The sequence below is a fragment of the Anser brachyrhynchus genome, assembly GCF_964034855.1.
Source record: "Anser brachyrhynchus genome assembly, chromosome: 1".
Classification (NCBI taxonomy): domain Eukaryota; kingdom Metazoa; phylum Chordata; class Aves; order Anseriformes; family Anatidae; genus Anser; species Anser brachyrhynchus.
The window spans coordinates 23,288,381-23,301,570 of NC_137694.1; the positions used below are offsets into that span (position 1 = coordinate 23,288,381).

The 13,190-nt window shown below is 36.5% G+C and overlaps 2 long non-coding RNA genes across 4 annotated transcripts in view; both read right to left on the reverse strand.

Moving 5' to 3' along the window:
* The window catches only part of LOC308187605, a 141,406-nt gene that overhangs the window by 42,506 nt on the left and 85,710 nt on the right, over window positions 1–13,190 (reverse strand). The window lies entirely within an intron of this gene.
* LOC308191794 lies at window positions 3,372–9,958 on the reverse strand. 2 transcript variants are annotated; one of them, XR_013948279.1, is made up of 4 exons: window positions 9,773–9,958; window positions 7,596–7,607; window positions 6,865–7,028; window positions 3,372–4,246 (listed from the first exon to the last, which is right to left on the reverse strand). It is a non-coding gene; the product is annotated as an uncharacterized lncRNA (long non-coding RNA). The 2 variants fall into 2 exon arrangements; XR_013948280.1 differs by lacking the exon at window positions 9,773–9,958 and having other exon boundaries at window positions 6,865–7,083; window positions 7,596–8,575.

Below are 13,190 nucleotides of genomic sequence, written 5' to 3' on the forward strand. Positions count from 1 at the left end.
AAAAAATAAAAATAAAAAGCAAATAAACTTATTTTCCCCATTCTGTCTCCCTTTAAACATTAGAGAATGTTATGGTATCTTCACTTAAAAATGATCATAGTCTCATTAGATAATATTCAGGAAGTTTAGCTTAAAGTATACTATAATTAAAATCATTTCCTTCTGAAATAAATTATATAAGCATTTTTTATAATTTCATATTTTATTCTGAACCCCAGTAAAAGAAATATTTGATGCTGAAATCCATTTACCTTCTGAAATACCATTTGGATTTTCATTTGCCATCTGAATGAAAAGGTGCTTTTTAACTAAAAAGTGTATTGGATCAGCTAGTGGACTTTGTTTTATTTTTGAAAAAAAAAATTTAAAGCACTCAAAGCATTGCTAATTCTCATTTTGTTATGCAAACTTTATTATGCCACACGAATAAGACTTTAACTACCAACAATTAGAGCCTTGAGTATTTATTACATTAATCCACAACAGAAAAGAGAATTAGTTTCCCCAGCTAATATGTGGTTGTACAACATTAATACTATTTTATGTGAAAGTAAAAGTGAAGATATAAAACTAAAAATACTGAGACATGAGAAAGAAGAAATTGAACAAGCAGTCAGTAACCATTGTGTTATCTGCTAGCAGCAGTTCAGCTCTTCAAGACATCTGATTAGGGAGAAGTGAAAAGTAAGGATGATCACTTACAATAGTAGTAGGATTCAATTATTTTTAAAAGTAAGGTTCATGGAATTCAGCTGGGAAAAGGAGAATTTTTTTGTGGGGCTGAGGAATGCCTAAAACATTACTGAAGGGAAATGGGAAGTAACGTTGACTGTTTCATAAATGAATTAAACTTTTAGTGATATCCAACAATGGCTGAAAGAGTTAGAGCAAAGACGTGGTCTTGATCACTCAGATCAAAAGCTTGAAATAGCATCAACCTAGTAATAAATATTAGCTTTGTAGAACATTTCCATGTATCTTTCACACCACTTGCTCATGGCCTGCTCAGTTTGATTACTTAAAAAGCACATTAAAAAAAAAATTAAAAGAAGAGAATAAAGTCTGCATGGGAATTCTGGAAGCAGCTTCTCAGGGGTGTTTGAGACATTTGCTATTTACTTTTAATCTAGTTCTGACAGTCATTTGACTGGGGTGAGAATTAGTATAAACAGAATGTAGAATATAAATAGAAAACTATGAATTAAAAATATACTGGCAAAGGCAGTATTTCTACGGGCTACTTATTTGCCTTAACTCTTCAATTTTAGTTTGGATTTAGTATAGCCAGGAAACTGTGTATGAGTCTACAGCAAACTCAGTTCTTACTGTGGGAGTGGTTGTTCCTCTATTTCATTCTTTCAGTAGGAGGCTAAAGATACTTCCACATTCATCCTGGGAAATATAAAGTGTTATAAATTTCAATTGCCTTCCTTAGTAATTGAGAGGAGACAGCTACTAACCAGATCCAGCCATCTATACACAGTCCTGATTCCAGAAAGTTAGTGCCTGCTTTTAACAATTTCACACACACACAAAAAAAGTAACGGGCAAATATTTACTAACTAGATTTTTGACTTCCTTCATTTAAGCAACTATAGCCTCAAAAAATCAGATGATCTGTTTCTCATCTGCTTCTTCAGCATAACACTATTAAAAGCCCTAGCCAGCATCTTCTCTTCAGTTCAAGATTCTTTCATGCCCACATTGGTTCTCCAATATTATTTGAATGTCTTTTGGATATGCTTGTTACATTCATAGTTAGTATACATTCTTCACATTCCACACAGTCATAAGGAGATTGACGCGCGTAAATTATTAACCTGGCAATGAATTCAGTTTCCTATTCCTTAGTAAAATTCATATCCTGTAATCAGGCCCCTTATCTAACCAATGGGAAATGTTGATACAGGTAAGATTTTGTGCCTTTTAATCGTAAATGTGCTCTAGTATATGCCTGACCTGCAAGAGTATAACATGGATAAATTTGAGAATTTGGTAAACTGAGAAGAAGAAAAACAATTGACATTCACTTTTGGTATAAAATGGATTTGTAAAAAGGCAGTTAGGAAATTAGTTAATCTAGCAGTGACAGGGATATAGATGTTACCATTGAAATGATCTTAGAGTGAGAAACATTTACAGAAACTTAACAGGTTATGGTACTTAGAAGAGAAGGCAATAGATGCTCTCCAAGGAAGTGATACCTAAGTGACACATATCATTGCTCTGTGACCTATGCGTTCTTTTCCACCCCTTTCATGTGCAGTTCTATGGTAAAAAAAATGTTGAGATGCAAAATATATGCAATTGACTAACTGCTTTTGCTGCTTTCCTTATATTAAGTAATTAAAACATAATAACATTTCTTTATTACTCCCACACATATACAACTTGAACAATCATTGCAAGGAAGCTTTCAAAACAACTGTCATAGCAGAAGTTAATTTTACATGAATTATAGAGAATTAATGGCAGCGCACTTTGATTATAAATTAAACTTTTGGTTTACAATTAAGTAGAAAATCAGGAAATAAATTATACCACAAAACAACCTGTGATACCTTGCTGTTCCCACAGGTATTACAGGCAAGGCCAAAATTCAGCAAGGTGCATTTATGAGTTATTCGACCACACTTCACCTGTGAATTCGGCTTTATGTCTTACCAGTTCCCTAGCGAGCAACATCAGGTAACAGAGGAAGGACAAAGACAATGATCCAGATCTCTCCAAGAAAACCAAACCCCAAAATAACCAGTAATGTCTAAAAGACACAGTATAATATCTGGAAGAAGTGCTGCAGAAAATAGCCCTGCTTAGTTTTCTAGCACTTATGCCAAAATTGAGTGAGCCAATTCTAATTCACAGAGCTGTAATCTCTGTTTAGCTCTGCTAATGTTTGCTGGCAGTATGGTGTCTTTGGCTGCAGAGCAGCTTTTAAGAAGCACTGAACCACCTTATTTTAGACCAATTATCTTGTTCTATACCCACATGGCAACCCTGCTGGTGTGAACTTTCAGGATAACAAGAGAAAAGAAAAAAGTGAGGTAAGTTGCCTCCTATTGTAAACCACAGCCCACAGATGTCTTTTTACAATGCATTTCAGTCTCATTTAAAAAAAAAATAAAAAAATAAAAAATCTGTATCCTGTTAAACCACAGTGGTCTTTTTTTTTCCTCAGTCAGCTTACTACAACTGAGTAATACAATGTATTTCACAACACAAAGTCCAGTTAACAAGCAATTAAAGAAACTTTGATTAATCTCCACTGCTGTGATACCTGATTAGCTAGTTTTTGAAGGCTGAAACAGCTCTTTTTAGTACCTTTTATTCTTCTTTTTTTCCTCTTAGTAGGTATTGTTGTGTGGCATGAAACACATGTAGAATTTATCATGGTTAATTTGCATTTAAATCCCTTGAAGAGATGCACATAAGATTTTTTTTTCTGTGTGAGGAATTGTTTCCAAACACAAAAAGGCATTTCTTTGCCCGCAGAACAATAATTGTGTTCCTTTTCCTTCTACCATGCAATTAAAACAGGTTATTACCAAATCAATACCCATTTCACAAAATGCATCCCTTGAATGTCTCTTTTGTCTTCCTCATCTAACAAGTCTGACCTGTGTATTTATTCTGCTTGTGCCTCTGCAGTAAAAAAAAGCAAAATTCTAAAACAAAACAAAGCTCAAGCACAATCTCTTAAGCACAGCTGCAGGTTTGAAAATGAACAGAGCATATGCCAATCTGTCCCAAATACCACAGTGTGCTAAGGGCTTTATTTTCTTTACAGAGATGTTACTCAACATGAAATAACTATCTAGAAGACTTTATGATTTGAACAGGAATATAGAAATACAACCAAGTCATTGAACTCATAATCCAACCCAGTATGAAGTCTAGTAACCATTTTGTAAGCTCCACATGTTTTTTATTAGTATTTACAGGAATTACTCCATCATGTTATTTATTTCTCTCCATCATTTGAAATTCACCAAGTATTGCAAAAGGTAAAAAAAAAAAAGTCAGGTAACTATTTGATAAAAATGACAGCACATAACGAATGCTACTTTTCCTCCTGTACTCTTCCTTCCTTTCTGTCTCCCAGCTATCCTGTGAGGAGTGCTGGAATACGAACTTCTGAGAAGAATTGTTGAAGAGCACTGAGGTGGGTATACATGGACCTGCACTGAAGGAGTAGGTACATGCAGCTATGAACATGAACTTTATGAACATGGGATCAGAGGAGGACCTGCAATAGAAAATAAATTATGTTAACTAGCAAAGGCAGAAATGAGAAGGACAGAAAATGAAGCAAATGCCAATCTGAAAGGTTGAATGTGAACTTGCAGCTCATGCAGAGGAAAAGGACAACAAGTGAGCCTAGGGAGAAGTAGGACTTGGTCAAGGATACTGGCACAATAAGTGACTTTGCAATAGCATTTACAAAAGCTGAAAACAAAAGGAGGTAGAAAGGAAGATGTGTAAACAGTCAAAAAAGAAACACTAACAAACTTTTTAGAAGTGGAAACAGAGAAAAGTTCATAATCTTTAAACATGCTCTAAAGAAAACTAAAATGAAAAAATTCTGGGCATTCTACTGTCTTTATCTGCTGATTTCAATTATTTCAGACTTCACAATGTGTTAGCAGGAAGTGGTTACAATCCTGGCCAATAAACATTGAAAATTCAAAGTCCTAACACTGGTTAAGGAAAAAAGTAGGGTGTGAAAGTAGGGTGTTTTTGGTTTTGTTGTAGGGTTTTTTTTTTTTTTTCAATTGCATTGATCACATAAGATAACTGGGCTGTAGGTTTTTGATATGCATGTAAATACTGATATAAGGTATTCATGCTGTCATGTAAGATATTCCATTACCTTAACAAATGCTTGTATACAAACTAGGTGTGAGTATTGATCTGATTTCCTTACTTAAAGAAAGCCATTTATTTACATATTTAATGAGAAAGCTTACGCTTTAAACTTAAGAAAGCACACTTGTTTAACTATGCCCTAAAAAAGGCCCCAGATATACAGGCTCACAGGTATTTAATATGATGAAAGATACATATTTTTGTGTGATAAACTTGGTGCTTTTTTGCTTAGGTGGCAAATACTACAGAAAATCAGAGAATTCCTTGTCTCTAGAGATTTTGCTATCAGTCATTACCCAGACCTTCTTTCTTTGATGAATTTCTGATATTTATGCTCAGCATTTGCATTTACTCTGGGATGTTTTCCCTGTTTACCCAAAGGAGAAAATAAACTACTTAAAATCTCTTTGTTGTTGATTGAAAGATTGTCTTCCTGTCTCCTGATGCACACCTTGGGTAGGTCTGCTATGCATATGCACACTCAAATAATTTCACAGGTATGAATCTATGAATCATTATCATGGATATTTTTTGCACTTCATGGTATTATAACTGTTTCTTCTTGTCGTTGTTTTTAAATCAGAAAATATTAGAACATTTAAACAAAAGGTTTTCTTGAGGAAACATACCAGATTCCATAAAAAATTCAAGGGATTTTTTTGTTTGTTTTCAGCTGGAGGTTAGAAAGCCATAAACAAAATAGCAAGGATCCTTCATTGCTAGAGATCCAGATTCCAGTCTACAGTTTGCAATTCTTTCAGAGTAAATATTATCTACACTGGGGAAGAAATTCCCCTGTGTGCTTTAGGTCACATTTCCAAAAGCTTTGTCTTCACCTATAAGCACCACAGAAGTATTTCTGCAACTCTGAGAAGTATTTTTCAGGATAAGAAAATTGCTTCCTGCCCAACTGCATTGGGAACTTGAGGCATCTAGCTGATACTATCTCATCTCAGTTTCTGTGTTTGGCCATCATGAGTAAAATCAGCTGGTATAAATCAGCATATAACCTTACTTCACAGTTAAAGTGAATAAAGTCTGGAACTTTCCTTTGGTGCTCTCATTTCTCAGCAATGTGGCCATAGGAAAAACAGACAACTTCTGTCACACAGAGATGTGTAACTATAGATCATTTCAAATCCACTCCACCACTGATGTTGCAGAAGGCCAGAGGAAATGCATGCTACTTTTAGTCATTTTTGTCAAAGATTCTGCAGAATACAAAGGGATAAAATGGAGTGAAAAAAAATCCTACTTATTCAGTGGATAAAAAACTGTCAAAAATGTTGAAAAATGCCTTAGCAGGGAAAGCAAGAAAAACTTTCGCTAGCACTTTAATAGTATTAAGAAATTAATTCAAACTCAAAAAAGTATCTATTTTGTGGCTTTAGATGCACTTGAACACATGTGGAATCAATAAATGGGTAACAATATCAAAATAAAATATGATGAAGGCCAGTAACAATGAAAATTATATACTGAGACTGACCTGCGTTGAGTGTAACTCACATGAAAACAGAAAGAAAGGATATAGCTCAGAATGATTTAAGCTTTCAAAATGTGTCAAGAACTCCTAAAATACCTAGGATTGATGTGCTTATACATTCAAAATACAAATGAAAACAAGTAAAGCTTGTATAGACCATTGAAGAGCTTCTTGAAAATCTAGGCTGATGACATATGTTAGCCAATACAGGGAAACCATGTATATGTTTCTAACTCTACTCAAGATGTGTTAAACTGCTTGGAATTACATGTCATAGGTCATAGAGTAATACAGGTTCAAAGGCACTTCTGGACAACCCAACTACAAGTAGGGTTGTATATATATCTTTTATGTGCACTCTAAAGTTGCACTGGAAAGTGCTCTGTGATGCATCCCCACAAAGGAAGCTTGAATTGAGACACAAGCAAAAGCTTGGTTCTTACTGAAGCAGTATATTCTCAAGTTATCAGTCTTGAACTTTACCTTACAGATTGGCTCTGTGCAATACATACCTGTCACAGGTAGTAGTCCATGATTACTCAGCCATTTTAGAGAACTACAATGAAGATATCCCACCATTCAGCAAAGGCGGGACTATTTGTGATGACCAGAATAGCTGGATAAATCCATTCTCTATTGCCCTTCATGGAGAACAGTGGCACAGGTAGGCAGGACCCTTGACACGAAGAACTTTATGATTCAATGCAGGAGTGTAAAGTGCATTTTACTATCTAATAAACAAGATGAAGTTAATCCCCACCTAAAAGCTGTCAAAGTACAGTTTTTTTTAAGTAAAAAAGTAAACCAAAAATGATTCTCTTGCAATTTTTAAGCAATTATATTTTTTGACTGTCATTATAAATTGGGGCAACATTATTATATGCTCTGAAATGATAATTGCACCTGTTTTTTTCAATGTAAATGAATAAGCAATATTTAGCATATACTTAATATTAAAAGAAAGCTCAGTTGAGGTCTTTATGACAATTACTGCTGTTTATATTCTACTGTCTCATCAGTGAAAACATGTTCAGTTCAGTTGGTTGGAACGTTCTTTTTGTGTAAGATATATCAACAAGATTTCAGGGAATAATAGTAAACAAGAATAAAAATTTCTTCTAAGCTGTGATTGAGCACTGAGTTAGTGCTGTAAAAGACCCTGGTGAAGGTCTCACTTTTGCCAGAAGTTTAGATGAAATGCAGCTTTTTAAAGGAGGACATTTCATCTGCATCATCTACTTACCAGGCCAACATGCTGACGGCAGCACACAAACAAGAAGTCAGGTTCAAAAGGGGTATTCCCACCAAAAAAAAAAAAAAAAAAAAAAAGCACAATGCAATTTACCCCTTGATGTATTCTAAAAGATGAAAGAAAACAGATACCAAGACCTTGGAAATTCTATAAATGGAATTGCTGTTTTCTGGTCATTTCTAACTTCTAAAGTGAGTCCAATAGATCTAGGAATCTAACTAGAATAGGAGTTATCAGCAAAAATTTAACAAGACAAATGACAAAGTTTCAAAATTTCAAGCTGTTCTGTTCTACTTTCTACCCCTTAGAGCTTTGCCCATTGGTTAGTTACTCTACAGTTTACTCTGAATACCTTATTTCACTGCATGGGTACACTTAAATAATTCTTATTTTATATAGCAATCAGAATAAAAATGGTGTCAAACATTAGTGGTGCAAGTATTTTCAAATCACAACCATCTAATGAAATTTAAAGCTAAAATATTTTCACAAATATTGCAAAACAGTCAGTTTATTTGCTAATATGCAGGTTCTCAATGCTATATGTTCCTGTATTAAAATAAATATATTCATGTTTTGTCTCTGTTTCTGCATCTCTCTCTCATCTCTCTCTCCCCCACGCACACACAAAAGATAAAGCCAAGAAAGCAAATCAATGCTCAGAAAACCTGCTTTCTTATTTTTATACCTCTAGAAATATTTTTACTCAAAATTTTCATCCAGAGAAGAAATATCAACACTGCCAAAGTGAATGAACATATTAACCCTGTCTCCTTATCTTCTTTTCCTGCTCATTTTCAGAAGCACCCCTTAATCATCCTTTAAGCACCCTTTCAGAAGTACCTCTGCCCTTGCTCTGGGATGCCGTTTTCCATTACGGCACTTTCATGCCTGATCCTTCCAGGAGAACCTGACTCAATGTAGTAATTTAGCAGAAGTGTAACTGCATACTCTGAGTTATCCACTTAACTGTATTGTTATACTGACACTTTGCACATATGCTTAATCTATTTGGTAAAACTGAGACCTGTGTATTTCTGCTGGTCACATAAAATGCTAGTGACAAGACAAATTATATTACCTGCAATGTAAAGCTACAACTCATCAGTTGATGCCTTTATTGCTGATATTATTCCCTGGATCAAAGGCAAACTATCAAAAACAGACTGGAAAAAAAAAAAAAGCACAAGAGGAAAGTTGTATTGTCAGTATTCCTTCTATTCTCCTAGTTCAGTAAGAGAAAATCTTAATATTATACTTTACGTATCCAGCAACTCTCACAGGAACTACATTAGTTTAAAATATAGCTCACAATATAGTTTTTAATACACTTTTATATTTTTTACTATCTTTAAAAGCATTATTGTAGAGCTTTCACCCTGATGGGCAGCTAAACTCCACCACAACTCCTCTCAGACTCCCTCTCTTCAAAAAAAAAGGGGGGAAAAATACAATGAAAAAGCTCAAGGGTCAAGATAAGGACAGGGAGATCACTCACAGGCAAAACAGACTCAGCATAGGGAGATTAATATAATTTATTGCCTATCGCTAGCAGACTAGAGCAGTGAGAAACTAAACTCAAACTAAAAACACCTTCCCTCCATCCAGCTTCTTCCACCTCCTTCCCCCGAGCAGTGCAGGGGAAACGGGGAATGGGGCTCCGGTCAGTTCCTGACGCTTTGTCTTCACCGCTCCTTCTTCGCAGTCACTCTCTGCCCCTGCTCCACGTGGGGTCCCTCCCACGGGATGCCGTCCTTGCTGAACTGATCCTGTGGGGGCTGCCCACAGGCAGCAGCTCTTCAAGAACTGCTCCCACATGGCTCCGTACCACGGGGTCCATCCCCCAGGAGCAAACTGCTCCAACATGGGTCCCCCACGGGCGGCAGCTCCCCCCAGACCCCCTGCTCCTGCGTGGGCTCCTCTCCACGGGCTGCAGCTCCGGCCCGGGGCCTGCTCCTGCGGGGGCTTTCCATGGGCCGCAGCCTCCTCCAGGCCACATCCACCTGCTCCACCGGGGGCTCCTCCACGGGCTGCAGCGTGGAGATCTGCTCCGTGTGGGACCCATGGGCTGCAGGGGGACAGCCTGCTCCACCAGGGGCCTCTCCACAGGCCGCAGGGGAACTGCTGCTGTGTGCCTGGAGCCCCTCCTGCCCTCCTTCTGCACTGACCTTGGGGTCTCCAGGGCTGCTTCTCACTCTTCTCTCCCAGCTGCTGCTGCTCTCCCAGAGGCCCAACCAGCATCGCTTACTGGCTCGACTCTGGCCAGCAGTGGGTCCCTTTCGAGCCGCCTGGAGCTGGCACTGATCTAACGTGGGGCACCTGCTGGGCTCTGCTCACAGAGGCCACCGCTGCTGCCCCCCTGCTACCAAAACCTTGTCATATAAACCCAATACATTTATCCAAAAGTTCTAATTATGGTAACGTGAAGAAATTATCATAATTAGAAAGAAATAATATCCAAAACATAAAACTGAACTTTTATGTTAGTAATTTGGCAATGCAGCTTGTTAATCAGTATAAATAATCATAAAATTTAAATGTACAGATTCTGCGTCAGTCAGAGACAATTTGCTACAGCTGTTGCCTAAAATTTGTGCAAGCTGACAAGTAGCTCCTGACTAGAGACGGAAAGCCTTACATTGGAAAAACTTGTAAATTTTGATCACTGAGTTGAGTGTAACTCTGAAATAAAATTTACAGCTCTGCGCTGCTCTAGGTCACCTTTCTTTCTGGTTAAAAGTCATGTTCAAAAGAAGAAACCGTATCCTCTTATTCCTTCTCTATGCATGTGTTAGATAAAATGCAGTAAGTATTATAAAGATAGTAAATACAGAGCCAAGGTTTATAATAATTTATCTGCAATTACGTCTGCTGAATTATGATGTGGTCTTTGTTTTTATATAAGCATTTGGATACACAGATATGAATACTGTCATCTTCATTATTAATGATGCACTGAGTAGGAGGCCACCATATTGCATGCCCTTTTTAAGATATTATTAAAATAGCAAACACTTAAAAATAGATAGTTAAACCAAAATTGTCTGTGTCCTAGTTCCTCTCCACTACCTTTGCAGGGCTTACAGAAAGTGACTATTTTTTTTCTAACTAAGATAAAAGTGTAAATGCCAGTCATTGCTCTCTTCTCTTAAACTATGTAATTGTACCATGTATGTTAAAGCATATAGACTATATTACATACTCAGGTCAGAATTACAAAATCATTCCATGACAATTATGCATATTTTTGTAAAGCCAAAGGAAACCATGGGATATTTGACTTGATTTTCAAACATAGTTTCTCTCTTAATTCATTCCTACTTAAAAGAATATAACTTATTTTTTAAAAAAAAAAAAAAAGTTTAATTTTTTTTTTTTTAAGTCTAGTGACTAATAATCTGTAAGAAACTATAGGGGATCAACTCATTGTTATATAATGGAGGAACTTGTCTTCAGTTTTATGTGACTGGTTTTTGCTATTTCTTTTTCTCTTCTACCTACCCCCTACTATCGAATTGGGAAATGCTTAAGTTATCTATTCATATAAGGTTTAAGTGCCTAAAATGGGAGTTAGCATTTAAATGACCAAGTCCGGAAGGCAGAAATTACACCAGGGAAACATCATTCAACATTCTTTCAGATAGCACCTCTATCAAAAACAGATTCACAAATGCCTTTAGCATAACTTCTGACGACTATTTTTACCTTATGTTTCTCCATCTATCTGTTGCCTTGCTCTAGTAGGGCCAAACTCTCTGCCTTTGTCTATGAAGTTACATTACACAATGCCAGGAGATATTACATTTTTCTTTTTTAATAACAGCCCCCAGCAACCTCCTAAAGAACTCCCAGGCACAGTTTGGGACATAGGACAGATGGAGGACCATTTGTTTTCTTGCAGGCACAGTTTTGGCAGCAAAGTGTGCAAGAGCATGGAAATATTGAGCTCTTCTTCCTATGGAAAATAATAATAATAATAATATGTTTTTAATGACTTGTTATTAAAAACTGTATAAATAAAGATCCTTATTCTTGGAGGTATGTTAGAATCTTGGACATGAGATAAAGTTGTACACTTCAGTAGCAAGACATCTACCATCAGATGGCATAGAGGAGCAAGAAAGCAGAAACAGTTATAATAACACCCAAATACTAATTGTCAGAAGAGATCCATGTCAATGAACCATTCTGTTTTAGTAAACAGTTATTTGGGCCTTTCTTTCATATGACCTTTACAACTTCATAGTCTATCAGTAGTTTTACTAAAGCTGCTTAGATACGTATTAGAAATTTAAATGACAGTAGAAGATAATCTCAAGGGACAAACGCAACACTGGCAGGAAAGTGAACCAACTGACCTCATTAGAAATATACACAGAGGTGCAAAGTTTTTCAATAATGGTTTAAAAAAAAAATCAGCCTGGAGGCGATATTTCATAAAAATTCTTGATCATGTGTGAAACTTCTAGCACAACAGAAGTCACTATTAGAACAAAGCACATCTTAAATAAAACAATTTGTGAACTTAAAATTAAGCATATGCTTAATTGCCTAACTGAAGAGGAGAAGAGAAATATTAAAGAAAAAGATTGTGTTCATACTAGTTTATAGCTTAACGATCAGGGTCCTCAACTGAATTTCAGGGTCCTCAAGGGAACTTCACGAATGGTTCTGTACTCTGTCAGCTCTGTGTAGTGTAAAATATATAATCTCCCCGTGTTGAAAACTAGAATACAGATTTTGCCCTCCCAGTTGGAATACTAACTTTAAATCAACAGAATCATACTTTTCTATCTGTCCTAATGAATCCATTTTTGTTTCTATTAAGTAAATCACTGTCCAAAGAGATGGGAAATCTAGTTTTGTCCCTCTGTTGGTGAACCTTCCGCAGTGATTACTGTACTCACAAAGTTAATGCATGAAATTTTGAATAAAGCACATAAGCTTTGAAAGGAAATAAGACTTATGACGTACTTTTGACCTCAGCATTATATTGCTATGTAGGTCCTTGTTTCTGTGTGGGTATTTTGGGTCTTTGTAGATAATACCGTGAAGCACTGGAAGTTAGGCACAGGAAAATTACTTGCTGTGTGTTGTGCGCTGAAGGAAGATTAAGTGGCTTTCTCTATGTTTCTCTGAGTTGTCCACTATAATATTTAGATAATGGGGTTTTGCTGGATGACTGGCAACACTGCAAATCGGTCCCTATCCAGCCAACAGAGAGGCAGTAACTCTGTAGAGTTATTCAGAGACACTAAGTGTATATTCTCTCATTTAAGATCCTATGGACAACTTTCTTAGGGTGATTCACTACTCTTCGAGATGAATAGCCATTTACTTGGCTGAAGGCTTCACAATACAGACCCCCACATCCTAGTTTTAGAACATGAAGACCTTCAGCGGAAACACACAGTGGAGGTAACTTCATAACCATTTTTACAATAATGAAGGAACAAGAGAGCTTTGAGAAAAGGGGGTGTTACTTCTAAGGTCTCCTTTTCTGAGCTTCTCATAGTCACTAGACCATAAGGAAGTCTGGAACAATCTTGTTTTGCTCCCATTTGATAAACAGGTTTGGGGCCACTG